Source organism: Budorcas taxicolor, chromosome 15, assembly GCF_023091745.1.
Source record: "Budorcas taxicolor isolate Tak-1 chromosome 15, Takin1.1, whole genome shotgun sequence".
Classification (NCBI taxonomy): Eukaryota; Metazoa; Chordata; class Mammalia; order Artiodactyla; family Bovidae; genus Budorcas; species Budorcas taxicolor.
The window spans coordinates 41080617-41099812 of NC_068924.1; positions in this window are offsets into that span (position 1 = coordinate 41080617).

Genomic DNA, 19196 nt, shown 5'->3' on the forward strand with positions numbered 1-19196 from the left:
TGCTGGAAAAGATTGAGGGCAGGAGGAGAAGGGGATGACAGAGGATGAGACGGTTGAATGGCATCACTGGCTCAATGGACGGGAGTTTGAGTAATCACCAGGCGTTGGTGATGGACAGGGAGGCCTGGCGTGCTGCAGTCCATGGGGTCACAAAGAGTCAGACATGACTGAGTGACTGAACTGAACTGAAGTGAAAATGAAAAAATTACAGAAATGGAAAACAGATGAGTGTTTGCCATGGGTAAAGAGGGGAGGGGGGAGGAGGGAAGTCAGTCTGACTGTAAAAAGACAACAGGAGTGATGGCTGTGGTGGTGGGTGAAATATTCTCTATCTCTGTGATATCGGTATTATATCCTGTTTTTCATATTGTGCTACAATTTTGCAAGATGTTCCTGGCAGGGGAAATGCAGAAAGGGAACAGAGGATCTCTGTATTACTCCTTTGCAGATGAATCTATAATTATCTCCCAATGAAATTTTAAATTAAAAAGTATCCTCCCCATCCCCAGTAACCTTTGTTTAGTCACCACTTGGTCTTTTACATCAAGCTCAAAGCCAGACTCCTGGGAGCCGGAGTCAGGCCTACCCTTTCAGCATTTCCTCTCTGCTGACAGCGAGGTCAAGGGCAGCCTGCTGGCTCCAGGCCTATCAGAAAAGACTGACTCTTAAAAGGACAGGATTCAGGGATGGAAGCAAGCAACCAAGCATGGTAGCTTGGAGCAGCAGATTCCCCATCCCGATCATTGTCCAGTGCCGACCAGAAGGTCACTGTGTTCTTGATGGTATAAGGCAATACACCTTCTGATCATCTGGCCTTGTCCCAACAGCCAAATGTAAAGTGAGGCCTTTGTTCTTTGGATCAGTCTTTGTAGGATGTGCAGTGGCAGAACACCTCTGGCTTACCTGTTTTGTTACCTTCTAGCAAAAGCTACAAGCATAGCAAAACCACTCCCCCAAGACATAAATTTGTGGAGGCAGTCTGATTATGCACAGATATAGGCTCACTCTCTTTCAGCCCCTGTAGTTCTCCAACACTCTCCCATCACCAGAGTCCCTGAAGCACCCAACACTTTTCCCAGCCAGGCATCTTGCCAGTGTATTTCAGCACAAGTGAGCCTAACATGGGGTCTTAACCTGGAGGCTGATGGAGTCTGTCTCTGCAGGTCATGGATGCTGGAAGCTGCTCCTCAGAGAAAGTCTATTGACCTATTGACACCTGAACCTGAATCAGAACACCCCTGGATTGCTGTGGGAAGTCTGGGATGCAATAGCTTGAGTAGAAGATTGGCAGGCAACTGTGTGTCCAGAAAGGGTGGAAAGGGTGTCCAGAGGAAGCTGAAAGAAATGTAATCTACACTCTTAAATAATTCAAAGATTTTCAGTAGAGGAGTTGGACCAGAATATATAGCTCTCCAGATCCTTGCAACACTAACTCTGATTCCCACAAAGCTGGGCTGGGTAGAGATCGGGCCTGGTAGGAAGTCAGGATCCATGCTGCAGGTGGGGGTCTTCAGCCAGGGACCATGACAATACCCAGAGAACTCCTGGTGTCAGACCCCTGCTTTTTCAAGACTCAGATATCATGCAGAAAACTCCTGAAAGAGGAGGAAACCTCACCTGTGGAGAGCCCAGGGCACTCTCCCACAAGGACACAGCTACCTGGAGGGAACACAGCATCCCGAGTACAAGGCCTCTATCACCAAGCACTGGTAGGGCAAAGCTCTTGGAAGCCCCACTCAGCATCAACAGCTCAGCTAAGCCCCAGCCCAGTTTGAACCACACTGGCCTGAGCAGAGACCACTCTGAAAACACACCTGCAGGACACATGTGGAGGCTGCTTGTCCAGCCTCCTTTTCTTGCTGTCCAGCTCATCTTTACTTTAAATCGGAAGTCAGCACATTTTTTCTATAAATGGCCGATGGGAAATATTTTCTATTTCATGAGCCATACAGTCTCTGTGTTTGCCAATACTCTGAGGTTGTAGCATAAATGAACATGACTGTGTTCCAATAAAACTTTGTGGAAGAAAACTGGTGATGGGCCAGGGGCCATAGTCTGTCCACCCCCGATGTCAGCTCATGACCACCTTAGACTGGCAGGCTGGATTCTCGCTTGATCCTGAGTTGTATCCATCAAAGAGCCCTTCCCCTCTGTGCCTGGCCCATTCTCCCAGCTCCCTCCAGGACTTCTGGCTCTTTGGGGGCTCTCCAAGGCCAAAGAACCTACCCCTGGGTCCTCCAGTCTCCTGATCTCACCACGCTACACCCTGACTCCTGCTGTATTCCCCAAGTGTCTTGTGGTCGTCCCCAGTTCCCCTCCAAGCCCCTACTCATGCCATCCCCTCTACCTGGACTGCTCTATCTTCAGCTGCTTTTTCAACCTTGCAAAAGCAGCCATCTAACCCTCCACAAGGCCTTCTCTTCATCAACTTCCATCACTCTGCAGCCCAGGCTGTCCCAAAGGACCCTTCCTTTCCACTTCTGTAACATGACTTCCCAAGTGCTTGAAAATTATCCATTTGTTGGTCTAATTTTCTAATTAGGTCGGGGGTTCCCAGAGGGCAAGAACACTGTCTCACTGGTTTCTGTGCCGCTAGCGCCCAGGCCTGGCTCAGAGTAGGTAGCTGGTAATGGCCAGGAGAACAATCAGCTGGGAGATTGAATCACCTGCCCGGCGTTTTGCAGGGTGTGACTGTGCTCTGCATGCACATTTTCTCATCTCCTCACATATTGCCCTGGAGCTTTGCACAATCATGTCCCCAAGTCTGACTCTCATTTCCATCCCCACCCCATCTGCATGTCTAAAGTTTACAGACTCAGTTCTCTCCTTGGAGGATGGAGCCCACATGGTTTGTTCTCCTTGTTCTAGGGACTTCATGAGCACCCCATGCCCTGTACCTCAGCGCTTCTTCATTTATTATCAATTCTCTTACCTGACAATTAATAATAATTTTTCAAGCCTGAGGGCATCATCACCATTAGAAGATGCTCCGTGTTTGGTTGTTAGCCAGAAGTGCCCGTGGTTGCCACATTCCAGCCAGAGAGACAGAAGGAGGGGGAGAAGGGGAGAGGACAGAGGCAAGGAGTCAGAGGCAGTGGAAAAGTGGGCGCCCTGCCTTCTGCAGCTCATCTCGGCTGTACACTCAAGTCAAACATCTGCACATTCCTCCTGGCCAGTCATTAATGTCTCCCTGAACCAGGATGGGGAGAAGTTTGGGAGTCTCAGGTCCATTCGCAGGGCTGGGGTGGGGAACCGTCAGGAGAGACTTGGACCTCCATGTTCGCATAGACTTATTGACTACCCCAATCTCCAATCATGAGTTGACCCACGCCATAAGTTTGGGCTTCTGCCCCCACTTCCCTCTCAGCATGTCAGTCCCAGGGCACACTGCCTGTGCCCTGAGCCCCTGCCTCCATGGTTATGGTATGGCTCCTGACCTCACTCTCACCATCGTTTTCTCTGAGGTCCAGCATCCTCCCTGTGTACGTCCTGTCCTTACCACCCGCCTGACACTAGATGTTGTCTCACCACTCTCATGAGATGCCTACTGTCCCTCCTAGGTCTCCAGATGGTGACGTCAGCCATGCCAGGCTTAATGCTCTTCACCCCATGGACCTTTCATGAGGACACCTGGCAGCCACCACAGGGACTGACCCAAAAGCCCTGCCAAGCTCCAGACCTCATCAGCCCTGGCACCTCTCTTGTCCACAGGCCTGGTCCTGGTGCCTTCCTGGTCTTCCCATCAAGCTGTCACTCAGGTCAGCCGGGTATTATGCAGGAGAAGGGCAGGCAATGGGGAGCCTTCCCTTTAAGGCATTTTAGCAACTCGCACTGGCCCCTCTGGTAGAACTATAGACTCTGAGCTCTGGGACTGCACCCCCACAGCCCATCCCACCAGAATCCAGGGACTGAGCTTCTCCTGGTCGAGTGGGTAGAAAGGTTTGATCATCCTTGGCTCTACTAAAGGCTGAGGGGCTGCAGGGCAGGGACCCAGACAGGGGCCCAGGAGCACCAGCCTGGATGGCCCAGGGGCTCTGGAACAGAAACCGGGTCCTGCCAGGAGGACCATACACCTCCATCATCTCCCACAAGCTCCATCCATCTCCCATGAGCTGGGAACAGCATGGGAAGGTATTAGCAGAAAGGAGAATGGGCAGGAGGTTAGCGAGACCAGGGAGGGTTTGTGCAGAAAGCTGCCCTCCCACTTCCCCCTGACCCAGCTTCTCTCTCCAGCACAGGCAGGTAGGTCAGAAAGAATGAGAGTCCTAGTTCAGAGTTGACCTGCTCTGAGAGTCAAGGTTTGACTGGCCCCCTCTTCCCGAGCAGTTTCCAAGGGCCTGGCACTGGGATGGGAGGTTTCCAGACCTGACTCTCACCCTCGGCACAACTCTTCCTAGAGTGTATGTCATCCTTATCTTACAATTGAGGGGAAGGAGGCTCGGAGAGGGTAAGCGACCTGGGTGGCAACACAAGTGACGGAGTCCGGATGCCACGCTGCTTGGCTCCCTTTCCACAGCATGACCCAACCTGAGAAACACATCCAAGAGGAAGGCAGGGAGAACAGGAGCAGCGCCAGTCCTAGGCAGCGGCACTGGAGGGGCTGAGATGAGCAAGAACCTGAGAGGCATGCTACAGGCAGGCTTCCTGCAGAGAGCGGCTGCCTGAGTGGGAGGCAAGAGACACAGAGACACCAGGTCTCTGAAATAACTTCGGCACAAAAAGCCAGAGGGTGGCCAGAGTCTGAACACAGGTACCCAGCAAGCACTGCCACCCAACAGCAGTGCCGAGGCCAGATGACAGGGGCCCCCATGTGCCCAGAGGAAGAGCCTCCATTTCTCTCCCACAAGCTTTCTCCTTTGGAAAAGTGCTCACCCTCCTCTGGTGCTCTGAGCTTCCTGGCAAAAAATCCAGACTCCGCAGCAGCCTCTTTTTGGCAGGGTTTCATCAATTAATCTTTCATCCACATTGATTTCCTGAAAAATGACTTCCTCATTATCCATCTTGCAGACTTTCCACTTGGCAGTCTGAATGGCACAGGCTGCGTCAAACTCCAGTGCTCTCTGGGCAGGGGGAGGTCTGGGGCTTTGGAGTCAAATAGACCTGAAGGAGAGGCCAGGTTCTGCCACCCTGCAGCTGCACAATCTTGGGTGAGTCACTTGGTCTCTCTGAACCTCAGTTTCCACATTTGTAAAACAGGTTAAAAGAACCCCCTTTATTGAAAAGACAGAACAACACAATTCATCTGAGATTTTTACAAATAAGGGTCAAGTCTGCTTTTCTTATTGTTTTTTCACTGGTCCCCAGGCAGATGGAGGCTCTCCAGCCTCTAGGCCTCAGAGAGGCGAAGTTGAGGACACAGACTTGATAGGTGTCCTTAAATGCTCCACGTCAATCCACTGGCCAAAGAAGTCACAACTTATCCTGCAGAGCAAAAGCCGAGGTGTAACGGAGACTCGATGTGAAAGCCAAGAAATGGGAGTTCATTTCAGCTGCAGAAATAAAGACAGAGGGTGGTGTGCTCTGAAACGCCTCAATTACCCCTCTTCAGACCAGCCAAAGCCTGGGGAGGGTTGGGTGATGCCATTTCAGAAGTTTCAGGCTGTGATTTTCCCCTGTGGAACCTTGGCTTCCTTTGCCCTCTGTTCGTGCATGAAGGGAAAGGAGTTGAAAGTCCGAGTCACAGTGGGCCCTCTTTTCTGCTCCCTGTCCCCCTCATGCTGTGTGACCAAGATGATGCAGGCTTTGATGTCAGATGCCTGATGTCGAGTCCTGGCTCCACCTACTGCCCCTCTCTCTGGCTTCAGATTCTCCTCGTAAAATGGGGACGAGACCCATTTTTTAGGTTTCCGTGAAGATCAAATGGAATAGAGTGCTTTGTTAGCCATGACGTGCCCCTGCACGTTGTTTCCTGAATCGCTTCCCTTTTGGATGGCCCCTCTTCTTCCCCAGTCAAGCCCAGGTCCTCCTGCTCTATAACCGTCCTCACACACGCTGCAAGGCATGAGTGGATCTGTGGAGAGCAGCCAAGATAGTGGAGCAGACAGACCCTGGGCTCACTTCCTCTCAAGAGCATACCAAAATCACACTTATCTGCAGAACAACCATCTGGAACCTACTAGAAAAGACTGTCTGCAGCTAAAGACAGAAAGAAGGAACCATAATGAAATGGGCAGCCATTTGCTAATCAGGCAAGTTGAGGGATTGCAGAAACAAAGGAGAAGCAGTCAGGAAACTATAGTGCAGCCATTAAAACAAGGTCCTGGATCCTCCATGGAGAAGGCGATGGCACCCCACTCCAGGACTCTTGCCTGGGAAATCCCATGGATGCAGGAGCCTGGTGGGCTGCAGTCCATGGGGTCATGAAGAGTCGGACACAACTGAGCCACTTCCCTTTCACTTTTCACTTGCATGCATTGGAGAAGGCAATGGCAACCCACTCCAGTGTTCTTGTCTAGAGAGTCCCAGGGAAGGCAGAGCCTGGTGGGCTGCCGTCTATGTGTTTGCACAGAGTTGGACACAACTGAAGCGACTTAGCAGCAGCAGCAGGAACTAAGGCCCCCATGTCCAAGGTAAGAGGAACCAAAGTAAGACGATAGGTACTGAGAGAGGGGATCAGAGGGCAGACAGACTGAAACTACAATCACAGACAACTAGCCAATCTGATCACACAGACCACAGCCTTGTCTAACTCAATGAAACTAAGCCATGCCCTGTGGGGCTACCTAAGATGGACGGGTCATGGTGGAGAGGTCTGACAGGATGTGGTCCACTGGAGAAAGGAATGGCAAACCACTTCAGTATTCTTGCCTTGAGAACCCCATGAACAGTATGAAAAGGCAAAAAATCAGACACTGAAAGATGAACTCCCCAGGTCTGAAGGTGCCCAATATGCTACTGGAGATCAGTGGAGAAATAACTCCAGAAAGAATGAAGGGATGGAGCCAAAGCAAAAACAGCACTCAGTTGTGAATGGGACTGGTGATGGAAGCAGGGCTCGATGCTGTAAAGAGCAAATTGCATAGGAACCTGGAATGTCAGGTCTATGAATCAAGGCAAATTGGAAGTGGTCGAACAGATGACAAGAGTGAACGTTGACTTTCTAGGAATCAATGAACTAAGATGGACTGGAATGGGTGAATTTAACTCAGATGACCATTATATCTGCTATTGCAGGCAGGAATCCCTTAGAAGAAATGGAGTAGCCATCATGGTCAACAAAAGAGTCTGAAATGCAGTACTTGGATGCAGTCTCAAAAATGACAGAACGATCGCTGTTCATTTCCAAGGCAAACCTTTCAATATCACGGTAATCCAAGACTATACCCCAACCAGTAACATTGAAGAAGTTGAAGTTGAACAGTTCTATGAAGACCTACAAGACCTTTTAGAACTAACACCCAAAAAAGATATCCTTTTCATTACAGGGGACTGGAATGCAAAAGTAGGAAGTCAAGAAACACCCGGAATAACAGGAAAATTTGGCCTTGGAGTACAGAATGAAGCAGGGCAAAGGCTAGTAGAGTTCTGCCAAGAGAACGCCCTGGTCATAGCAAACACCCTCTTCCAACAACACAAAAGAAGACTCTACACATGGACATCACCAGATGCTTGACACCGAAATCAGACTGATTATATTCTTTGCAGCCAAAGACGGAGAAGCTCTATACAGTCAGCAAAAACAAAACCGGGAGCTGCCTGTGGCTTGGATTATGAATTCCTTATTGCCAAATTCAGACTGAACTTGAAGAAAGTGGAGAAAACCACTAGACCATTCAGGTATGATCTAAATCATATCCTTTATGACTATACAGTATAAGTGAGAAATAGATTTAAGGGACTAGGTCTGATAGACAGAATGTCTGATGAACTGTGGATGGAGGTACACAACATTGTACAGGAGACAGGAATCAAGACCATCCCCAAGAAAAATAAATGCAAAAAAGCAAAATGGCTGTCTGAGGAGGCCTTACAAATAGCTGTGAAAGGAAGGGAAGCGAAAAGGAAAGATATACCCATTTGAATGTAGAGTTCCAAAGAAATGGCAAGGAGAGATAAGAAAGCCTTCCTCAGTGATCAGTGCAAAGAAATAGAGGAAAACAACAGAATGGGAAAGACTAGAGATCTCTTCAAGAAAATTAGAGATCCCAAGGGAACATTTCATGCAAAGATGGGCTCAATAAAGGACAGAAATGGTATGGACCTAACAGAAGCAGAAGATATTAAGAAGAGGTGGCAAGATACACAGAAGAACTGTACAAAAAAGATCTTCATGACCCAGATAATCACAATGGTGTGATCACTCACCTAGAGCCAGACAGCCTGGAATGTGAAGTCAAGTGGGCCTTAGAAAGCATCACTATGAACAAAGCTAGTGGAGGTGATGGAATTCCAGTTGAGCTATTTCAAATCCTAAAAGATGATGCTGTGAAAGTGCTGCACTCAATATGCCAGCAAATTTGGAAAACTCAGCAGTGGCCACAAGACTGGAAAAGTCAGTTTTCATTCCAATCCCAAAGAAAGGCAATGCACAATTGCACTCATCTAACACGCTGGTAAAGTAATGCTCAAAGTTCTCCAAGCCAGGCTTCAGCAATACATGAACTGTGAACTTCCAGATGTTCAAGCTGGTTTTAGAAAAGACAGAGGAACCAGAGATCAAATTGCCAACATCCGCTGGATCATCAAAAAAGCAAGAGAGTTCCAGAGAAACATCTATTTCTGCTTTATTGACTATGCCAGCATCTTCGACTGTGTAGATCACAATAAACTGTGGAAAATTCTTCAAGAGATGGGAATACCAGACCACCTAACCTGCCTCTTGAGAAACCTGTATGCAGGTCAGGAAGCAACAGTTAGAACTGGACATGGAACAGACTGGTCCCAAATAGGAAAAAGGAGTATGTCAAGGCTGTATATTGTCACCCTGCTTATTTAACTTATATACAGGTCATCATGAGAAATGCTGGGCTGGAAGAAGCACAAGCTGGAATCAAGATTGCCGGGAGATATATCAATAACCTCAGATATGCAGATGACACCACCCTTATGGCAGAAAGTGAAGAAGAACTAAAGAGCTGCTTGATGAAAGTGAAAGAGGAGAGTGGAAAAGTTGGCTTAAAGCTCAACATTCAGAAAATGAAGATCATGGCTTCTGGTTCCATCACTTCATGGGAAATAGATGGGGAAACAGTGGAAACAATGGCTGACTTTATTTTTTGGGGCTCCAAAATCACTGCAGATGGTGATTGCAGCCATGAAATTAAAAGACGCTTACTCCTTGGAAGGAAAGTTATGACCAAACTAGATAGCATATTAAAAAGCAGAGACATTACTTTGCCAACAAAGGTCCATCTAGTCAAGGCTATGCTTTTTCCTGTGGTCATGTATGGATGTGAGAGTTGGACTGTGAAGAAGGCTGAGCACCGAAGAATTGATGCTTTTGAACTGTGGTGTTGGAGAAGACTCTTGAGAGTCCCTTGGACTGCAAGGAGATCCAACCAGTCCATCCTAAAGGATATCAGTCCTGGGTGTTCATTGAAAGAACTGATGTTGAAGCTGAAACTCCAATACTTTGGCCACCTGATGCGAAGAGCTGACTCATTTGAAAAGACCCTGATGCTGGGAAAGATTGAGGGCAGGAGGAGAAGGGACAGAGGATGAGATGGTTGGATGGTATCACCGATTCGATGGACATGGGTTTGGGTAGACTCCGGGATATGGTGTTGGACAGAGAGGCTTGGTGTGCTGGGGTTCATGCGGTCACAAAGAGTCGGACATGACTGAGCCACTGAACTGAACTGAACTGAACAGGTTGAGGATGGCAACTTCTAGCTGAGCCCAAGAGTCCTGGAGCACAGCCCCATTACCTCACCACCAGCCAATCAGAAAACAGTCACATACTCTGCAGCCCTCACTCCAAAATTTTGCCTATAAAACTTCTCCCTGAAAACTGTCAGGGACTTTGGGAGTTCTGAGCAAGAACCACTCATTCTCCCTGCTTGACCCTGCAGTAAACCTTTCTCTGCTCCAAACGGATGTTTCAGTTTGTTTGGCTTCACTGTGCATCAGACACATAAAACTTGCACTCGGTAACAGTAGGAGAGGAGGACTTTCAATATAGTCAAACTTCATTTCCTCCACCTTCCCCCATAGGTGACCCACAAACTGGAGAATAATTATAGTTCAGAGGTTATCCCACAGGAGCGAGAGTTCTGAGCCCCCACATCAGGCTCCCTGGCCTGGGGGTCTGGCACCAGAAGATGAGCCCTAAAAGCATTTGAAGGTCAGCAGGGCTTAACTGCATGAGCCCTTCAGGACTAGGAGACATAGAGATGCCACTCTTATAGGGCACACATAAAACATCGTGGGCTGGGACCCAGGGTGGAAGAAATAATTTGATAGGAGCCTGGGCCAGACCTACCTTCAGGTCTTGGAGAGTCTCCTGCAGCTCACCCTGGGGACATAGGCAATGGCAGTGGCTACCCCAGTAGCTGATTCTACAGGGAAGGCAGTGCTGGCCCATACCACTGTGTGGGCTCCTCCCTCTCACTTTTAGTTCCAAGACCAGGCCCCACCCAACAGCTTGCAGGTACCAGTGTTGGGATGCCTCAGGCCAAATAACTAAATGGGCAGGGACACAGATCACCTAAAGACTGCCTAAAGACTAAAGAGTCCATGCATGCATGAATGCATGCCAAGTTGCTTTAGTCATGTCAGACTCTGCAATCCTATGGACTATAGCCCGCCAGGCTCCTCTGTCCATGGGTTTCTCCAGACAAGAATACTGGAGTGGGTTGCCATGCCCTCCTCCAAGGGATCTTCCCCAGTCAGGGATCAAACCTGTGCCTCTTACATCTCCTGCACTGGCAACTGGGTTCTTTACTACTAGTGCTACTTGGGAAGCCCAAAGAGCCCATAGCTGCCTCTAGACACATCCCTGCCCACCAGAAGGCCAATACCCAGGTCCACCCACCAGTGGGCAGACATTAGAAGCAGTCTAGGGACCAACCCTGCCTACTGCAAGTCACACCCTACCCAGGGACTAGCTGGGCCCTGGCCCTGCCCACAAGCAGGCCCATGCAAGATTAAGGGCCCCAGGCTCCACACCCAACTGTGTCAGGAACCAACCCCCACCTCTCACCTCATCTGAAATGGCACCTGGGAGCCCTGGCCCTGCAGCCAGACTCCAGGAATCAGCTCTGCCTGCCAGTAGTCCTGCACAAAACCCCAGGCCCTGGCTTCACCTGCCAGTGGGTGGGTTATGGAGAAGCTGAGTCATGTCCAACTCTTTGCAACCCCATGGACTGTAGCCTACCAGGCTCCTCAGTCTATGGGATTTTCCAGGCAAGAGTACTGGAGTGGGTTGCCATAGCAGCCCCAGAGTCGTGGAACCCTGACTCTGCCCATCAGTGAGCCAGAACCAGCCCCGGGGCCCTCTAGGGGTTCCACAACCAGCCCCTTCCTGACCAGGCCCTGCTAAACAGCAGCCAGTGGCATCTGCATGAGGCCAGGCCTGGCAACCAACCAGACTCAGGTCCTACCAGGCCCACCAGACCACCCACATGGTCAGCCCACCACAATAGAAAGACCCATGCAGCTCTCTTAGGGGGAACCCTAGAACATATACCTTGGGGAATGAGAGGCAAGTGCACAGCTGCGATGCATAGGCCATTTCCTACAGAGGACCAGTTCTCCAAGGTCAAGAAATCTAACCAACTTACCACATACACAGAAATACACAGCAGCTTAGACAAACTGAGGTAGCAGAGGAGTAGGTTTCAGATGAAGGAACAAGATGAAATCCCAGAACTAAATGAAATGCCGATAGGCAATCTACCTAAGGAAGGCAGGAGTGGATAAGGTCAGATGCAGAGACCACAACTCAACCACAACAATGTGTTTCCCTCCCAGACGACCATGCATTTGTTGACCTGAAACAAATAGGCTGCCAGTAATTTCTCCAGCAAAAATTGGTTTATATGGGATCAGCCGAGAATGCATTCCAGAGTCTGCAATCGTGGCAAGACTCAGGCAAGTCTCCACGTGGCAAGGAAAAGAGAATACTCTTATAGAGGAGAAAAGGAAGTTGGGAGGGCTGCAATAAACCAAGGGCCCGGTGCTTTTCATTGGCTGAGTCCTTGCTGGGAAAGAAGAGGACTCTTGCTTCTTCCTGTTGGGCTTCGCTAGCATCACAGAGCTCCCCCTTCTGGTCTCTTGACTTTCTTTGAATAAGGTTTCTATTCATCAATTTTTTACACATTAAAAGTGTAAATGTGTGGAGGGAAAAGACAGAGCCTTTTCATTACAAGATTTTGGGAGAAATAAGCAGGTAGAAGAATTTCGGGGAGGGGGCACGGTTGGGTTCCTTACCTCTGAGTTCTATCAGTACCATCACTGTTTCTTGGGGGAAATTTGTACAGGGTACCTAGTTTTTCCTTTGTACCTTTGCTGTTCCTAGGTAACTTTTGCCCCCTGATGCGAAGACTGACTCATTTGAAAAGACACTGGTGCCGGGAAAGATTGAAGGCAGGAGGAGAAGGGGATGACAGAGGATGAGATGATTGGATGACATCACTGACTCAATGGACATGAGTCTGGGTGAACTCCGGGAGTTGGTGATAGGCAGGGAAGCCTAGCGTGTTGCAGTCCATGGGGTCGCAAAGAGTCGGACACAACTGAGCAACTGAATTGAACTGAACCGAACCTAGTTGTTCAGTCAGAAAATATTGCAGGATCTTTTATTCTTTCACCACTCTTTTCTTGGCCCAGACTCCCCAAGCTGGGAGACCAGAACTTAGTCTCCTTGTGAAACTCCATGTTAGAAATTCTACCTATTGCTTCCTACTGACCGACCACAGCTCTGCTACTCATGTAGAGACTGAGGACGGCTCATCCATAGAACCTAGAAACATCCAAATATAGAGAGTTAAGGTTTTTTAAATTTATCTTATTGAAGTATAGGTCTTTCCAGGTGGCTCAGTGGAAAAGAATCTGCCTGCCAAGCAGGAGATGAAGGTTTGATCCCTGGGTCAGGAAGATCCCCTGGAGAAGGAAATGGCAACCCACTCCAATATTCTCACCTGGGAGATCCCATGGATGGAGGAGACTGGCAGGCTACAGTCCATGCGGTTGCAAAGAGTCAGACACAACTTAGTGACTAAACAATCAAGACATAGTTGATTTACATGTTCTATAAATTTCCGCTCTATAGCAAAGTGATTCAGATATATTTATATAGATATATATACTTTTTCCTATTCTTTTCCATTAGAGTTTATTACAGGATATTGAATATAGTTACCTGTATTTTACAGTAGGACTTTGTTGTTTATCCATTCTATATATAATAGTTTGCATCTGTTTATACCCAAATCCCAATCCGTTCCTCCTCAACCCCACTAAAGATTTTTTAAAATGCCCATCTGAATGACTCTTTGCTATGAATTTGCCATTTGGTCAAAAACCAGTGATGGTTAAAAGCCTAGACTGCCCAAGTTCATATTCTTAGCTCACTTAGTAGCTTGAGCTAGTTGCTTTTCTTGTGTGCCCAATTATCTCAAAAACAGAAGTAAGAATAACAGATTCTTAAAAGGATAAAATTAGTTAGTATAACTGAAGCATCTGAATAGTTCCTGGTATGAGGTGAGTTCAGCACATGTTTGTAGCATCTGTTGTGGTTATTGTTGCTGTGGCTGTGCTGCTGTGTAATTGCTGATAAGGCGGTGGACTGAAACACACATTGATCTCAAAGTTTCCAGCGCCCCCAGCATCTGTTTTAAGAAGCTCTCCAGGTGATTCTGATGCACATTGAAGTTTTAAACTTCTGGGCTAGAAGGGTGAACAGTAGCTCCCATTTTTCTAAAAAGTACTGATACCCTTAACTTGAAAAAAGTGTGCAGACTCATTTATTATAAGAGAAAGGAACATTAAAATTATACTAAAATATCAATTCTCATCATCCAATTGGCAAAAACAAAAAATTTCACAATAAATTCTGTTTGTGACTCTATGGGGAAATAACATTCTTATACATTGCTGGTGGGAATGCATAAGGGTACATTTGGCAATATTCAGCAAAATTACATATTTAGTCACCTTTTAAGCCATAACCCCACATCTAGGAGTCTATTCTAAAGGAATACTAGCAAAATATAAAGGGAAAGTAAATGAAGGAGACTCTCCATTGCAGCAGTATGTATGAAAGCAAAAGATTAGAAACCACTGCAACCCTGAGGGGACTGATTGAATAAACTAAGGTACATCTGTACAAAGGAGTCCTAGGCACCTAGGAAAAGGAATGATGATCTCGACCTTCTGTTGTGGGATGATCCCTAAGATACCAGGTTAAGTGAAGAAAGCAAGTGAGAATAAAGCACACGAAGTGTTATTTTACCATTTATCTAAAAGAGAAACAATATGCTTAAGGGTTGTTTTTCTTTAAATATATATACATGCAAGCATATGCTGGACTCTTCCTGCCCCATCTTACATTTTCACCATCCACGTATTAGTTCCATGCTGCCCTCGCTGCAGCAGCCATCGTGCACAACTGTAGCCCAGCACAGCTCTAGCCCAGGCTGCATCTTTCTCTGAGATGTGCTGGCCACTGCTAACAGCCACTCTGGCTCATAAGGCATGCTTGGGAGTTCCAGGGGAGTTAACACCCCCCATGGCAACCCTTGACCATCAGACAGGGGACAAGAGCACAGGCTCTGTGGATCAATACTCCCAGCCTCCACGTCCTGAGCAGACAGTTCCGAGGCACATTACATAGTCCCTCAGAAGGTCCTTGGTGGCTTAAACCTCAACTGTCCTTTGTAGTTATCAGCTCAATAATTAGGTTGATCTCCTTACTTCTGTTTCTCTCTTCCTTTTTGTCTCCTGGGGTCACCTTCAAAAATTGACCAGCTGTATACAGTCTTTGTCTCAAAGGCTGCTGTGTGGAAAAACCCAAACTAAGGCAAATAATATACTATAATAGCTATTCAAAATGTTGATGATTACTTACAGGAACAGGAGAATAAAGTAGAGAGAACAGGAACAGAAACTAGACTTTACAAATGTATCTTACATTTTGGATTTTGGATTTTGGATACTTTTTTACATAATTATAGGACAAGTTCAACTTCAAAAAGTCATCCCTAAAATTGAAAATAAAGTGAAATAAAAAACTAAATGTGTTATAATGTTAGAGGCATAATCATACAGAAAACTACTCCAAGTGACTTTAAAATACATAATTTAACTCCATATCCCTAGTGCAACCCAACCCTAAAAACAGAAAGAATGTGAAAATAATTTTAACCTGTTTTCAGTAGTTATGTTGACGGTGGTTGGGTTACTCTAGCTATTATTCTAAAACTGCTGAATGTGTCAGTTCAGTTCAGTCGCTCAGTCATATCTGACTCTTTGCGACCCCATGGATTGTATAGCACACCAGGCTTCCCTGTCCATCACCAAATCTTGGAATTTGCTCAAACTTACATCCATCAAGTCAGTGATGCCATCCAACCATCTCATCCTCTTTTGCCCCCTTCTCCTCCTGTCGTCAATCTTTCCCAGAATCAGGGTCTTTTCAAATGAGTCAGCTCTTCACAGCAGGTGGCCAAAGTATTCAGTTTCAACATCAGTCCTTCCAATGAATATTCAGGACTGACTTCCTTTAGGATTGACTGGTTGGACCTCCTTGCAGTCCAAGGGACTCTCAAGAGTCTTCTCCAACACCACAGTTCAAAAGCATCAATTCTTTGGCACTTAGCTTTCTTTATAGTGCAGCTCCCGTATCCATGCATGACTACTGGAAAAACCATAGCTCTGACTAGATGGACCTTTGTCAGCAAAGTAACGTCTCTAATTTTATTATGCTGTCTATGTTGGGCTATAGCTTTTCTTCCAAGGAGCAAGTGTCTTTTAATTTCATGGCTGCAGTCACCATCTGCAGTGATTTTGGAGCCCAGAAAAATAAAGTCTCTCACTGTTTCTACTGTTTCCCCACCTATTTGCCATGAAGTTATGGGACCAGATGACATGATCTTGTTTTCTGAATGTTGGGTTTTAGGCCAGCTTTTTCACACTCCTCTTTCATTTTCATCAAAAGGCTCTTCAGTTCCTCTTCACTTTCTGCCATAAGGCTGGTGTCATCTGTGTATCTGAGGTTATTGATATTTCTCCCAGCAATCTTGATTCCAGCTTGTGCTTCATCCAGCCTGGCATTTCATGTGATGTCCTCTGCATAGAAGTTAAATAAGAGGGTAACAATATATAGTCTTGATGTACTCTTTTTCCAATTTGGAACCAATCTGTTGTTCCGTGTCCAATTCTAACTGATGCTCCTTGACCTGCATACAGATTTCTCAGGAGGCAGGTCAGGTTGTCTGGTATTCCCATCTCTTTAAGAATTTTCCACAGCTTGTTATGATCTACACAGTCAAGGGCTTTGGCATAGTCAATAAAACAGAAGTAGATGTTTTTCCAGTCTTGCTTTTTTGATGATCCAATGAATGTTGGCAATTTGATCTCTGGTTGCTCTGCCTTTTCTAAATCCAGCTCAAACATCTGGAAGTTCTCAATTCACATATTATTGAAGCCTGGCTTGGAGAATTTTGAGCACTACTTTACTAGCGTGTGAGATGAGTACAATTGTGCGGTAGTTGGAACATTCTTTGGCATTGCCCTTCTTTGGGACTGGAATGAAAAATGGACATTTTCCAGTCCCGTGGCCACTGCTGAGTTTTCCAGATTTGCTGGCATGTTGAATGCAGCACTTTCACAGCATCATCTTTCAGGATTTGAAATAGCTCAACTGGAATTCCATCACCTCCACTAGCTTTGTTCATAGTAATGCTTCCTAAAGCCTACTTGACTTTACATTCCAGGCTGTCTGGCTCTAGGTGAGTGATCACATCATTGTGGTTATTTGCGTCATGAAGCTCTTTTTTGTATAGTTCTTCTGTGTATTCCTGCCACTTCTTCTTAATATCTTCTGCTTCAGTTAGGTCCATACCATTTATATCTTCTATTGTGCCCATCTTTGCATGAAATGTTCCCCTGGTATCTCTAATTTTCTTGAAGAGATCTCTAGTCTTTCCCATTCTATTGTTTTCCTCTATCTTTTTGCATTGATCACCAAGAAAGGCTTTCTTATCTCTCCTTGCTATTCTTTGGAACTCTGCATTCACATAGGTATATCTTTCCTCTTCCCCTTTGCCTTTAGCTTCTCTTCCTTTCTCAGCTATTTGTAAGGCCTCCTCAGATAACCATCTTGTCTTTTTGCATTTCTTTTTCTTGGAGATGGTCTTGATTACTGCCTTCTGTACAATGTCATGAACCTCCATCCCTAATTCCTCAGGCACTCTATCAGATCTGATTCCTTGAATCTATTTGTCACCTCCGCTGTACAATCATAAGGGATTTGATTGAGGTCATAGCTGAATGATCTAGTGGTTTTCCCTACTTTCCTCAACTGAGGTCTGAATTTTGCAATAAGGAGTTCATGATCTGAGCCACGGTCAACTCCGGGTCTTGTTTTTGCTGACTGTATAGAGCTTCTCCATCTTTGGCTGCAAAGAATATAATCAATTTTATTTCAGTACTGACCATCTGGTGATGTCCATGAGTCTTCTCCTGTGTTGTTGGAAGAGGGTGTTTGCTATGACCAATGTGTTCTCTTGGCAAAACTCTGTTAGCCTTTGCCCTGCTTCATTTTGTACTTCAAGGCAAAATTTGTTGTATGTGTATATAGGATAAATCAATGAGAATTATATTGGTGTCATTGAGAGCCTTTATTTGCAACATCAATGATACAGATATAAAATTGATGAGATTGTTTTTAATCCATAATTTGCATTAGAAGTATCAGTTTAAAAAAACTATAAAGAAAACAAAAAAAAAAAAAAACCTCACAGTATATTTCAGTTCAGTTCAGTTCAGTTCAGTCACTCAGTCGTGTCCAACTCTTTGTGAACCCATGAATCACAGCATGCCAGGCCTCCCTGTCCATCACCAACTCCCGGAGTTCACTCAGACTCACGTCCATTGAGTCAGTGATGCCATCCAGCCATCTCATCCTCTGTCGTCACCTTCTCCTGCCCCCAATGCCTCCCAGCATCAGAGTCTTTTCCAATGAGTCAACTCTTCGCATGAGGTGGCCAAAGTATTGGAGTTTCAGCTTTAGCATCATTCCTTCCAAAGAAATCCCAGGGCTGATCTCCTTCAGAATGGACTGGTTGGATCTCCTTGCAGTCCAAGGGACTCTCAAGAGTCTTCTCCAACACCACAGTTCAAAAGCATCAATTCTTCGGTGCTCAGCCTTCTTCACAGTCCAACTCTCACATCCATACATGACCACTGGAAAAACCATAGCCTTGACTAGACAGACCTTTGTTGGCAAAGTAATGTCTCTGCTTTTAAAGATGCTATCTAGGTTGGTCATAACTTTTTTCCCAAGGTGTTTAAAATTAATGCATCTTTTCTTGCTCAGTTATTTTGAAGAACTAGAAACAATGATTAAAATTATTAGAAATAGTATTAGTGAAAAATCATAGCACCCATATTATGGCCAATTAAAACCATTTCCCATTTTTTTAAAAAGTCTCCATGGAGAAATAGCTGATTAGAGCAAGAAAGAAATAAGATGAACATGGAGCATTTTGCCATACCAGAAAGGAAGTGAAAGTGAAAGTCAGTCAGTCGTGTCCAACCCTTTGTGACCCCATGGGCTCTACAGCCCGTGGAATTCTCCAGGGCCTGCCGGGGTCCAGCCCCGGTGGATCCAGGGTGATTCGAAGTTGGGGATGGCGTCGGCGTCCTTGGAAAAATACATATTTAATTACAGATATAGAGAGAGATTAGAAACGGATAGTGTAGTAGGAAGATTAGTGGAGAAAAAGAGGCTGAATAACTTGGATTACGTGCAATAGCATCCATGCTCCAGATGGGAATTCAGCCAGAGAAACGAGGAGCAAGAAAGAACGACATGGGGTATCAGTCTTTCTGGAAACTGATCCGATTTCTTTATTATTGGGGTTTGCTTATATACCTTTTGTTACATATAGGAATGAATACAGAGTCACGCGGGGGTCAGCAGTCCTGACCTTTATCAAAATCAGGCGCTTCACATAAATGTATAAAAAAAAGGTCTTAGGGATATTACATCATCTTCTGGCCATGAGTGAGACCTGCTGACATTTTATGATCCT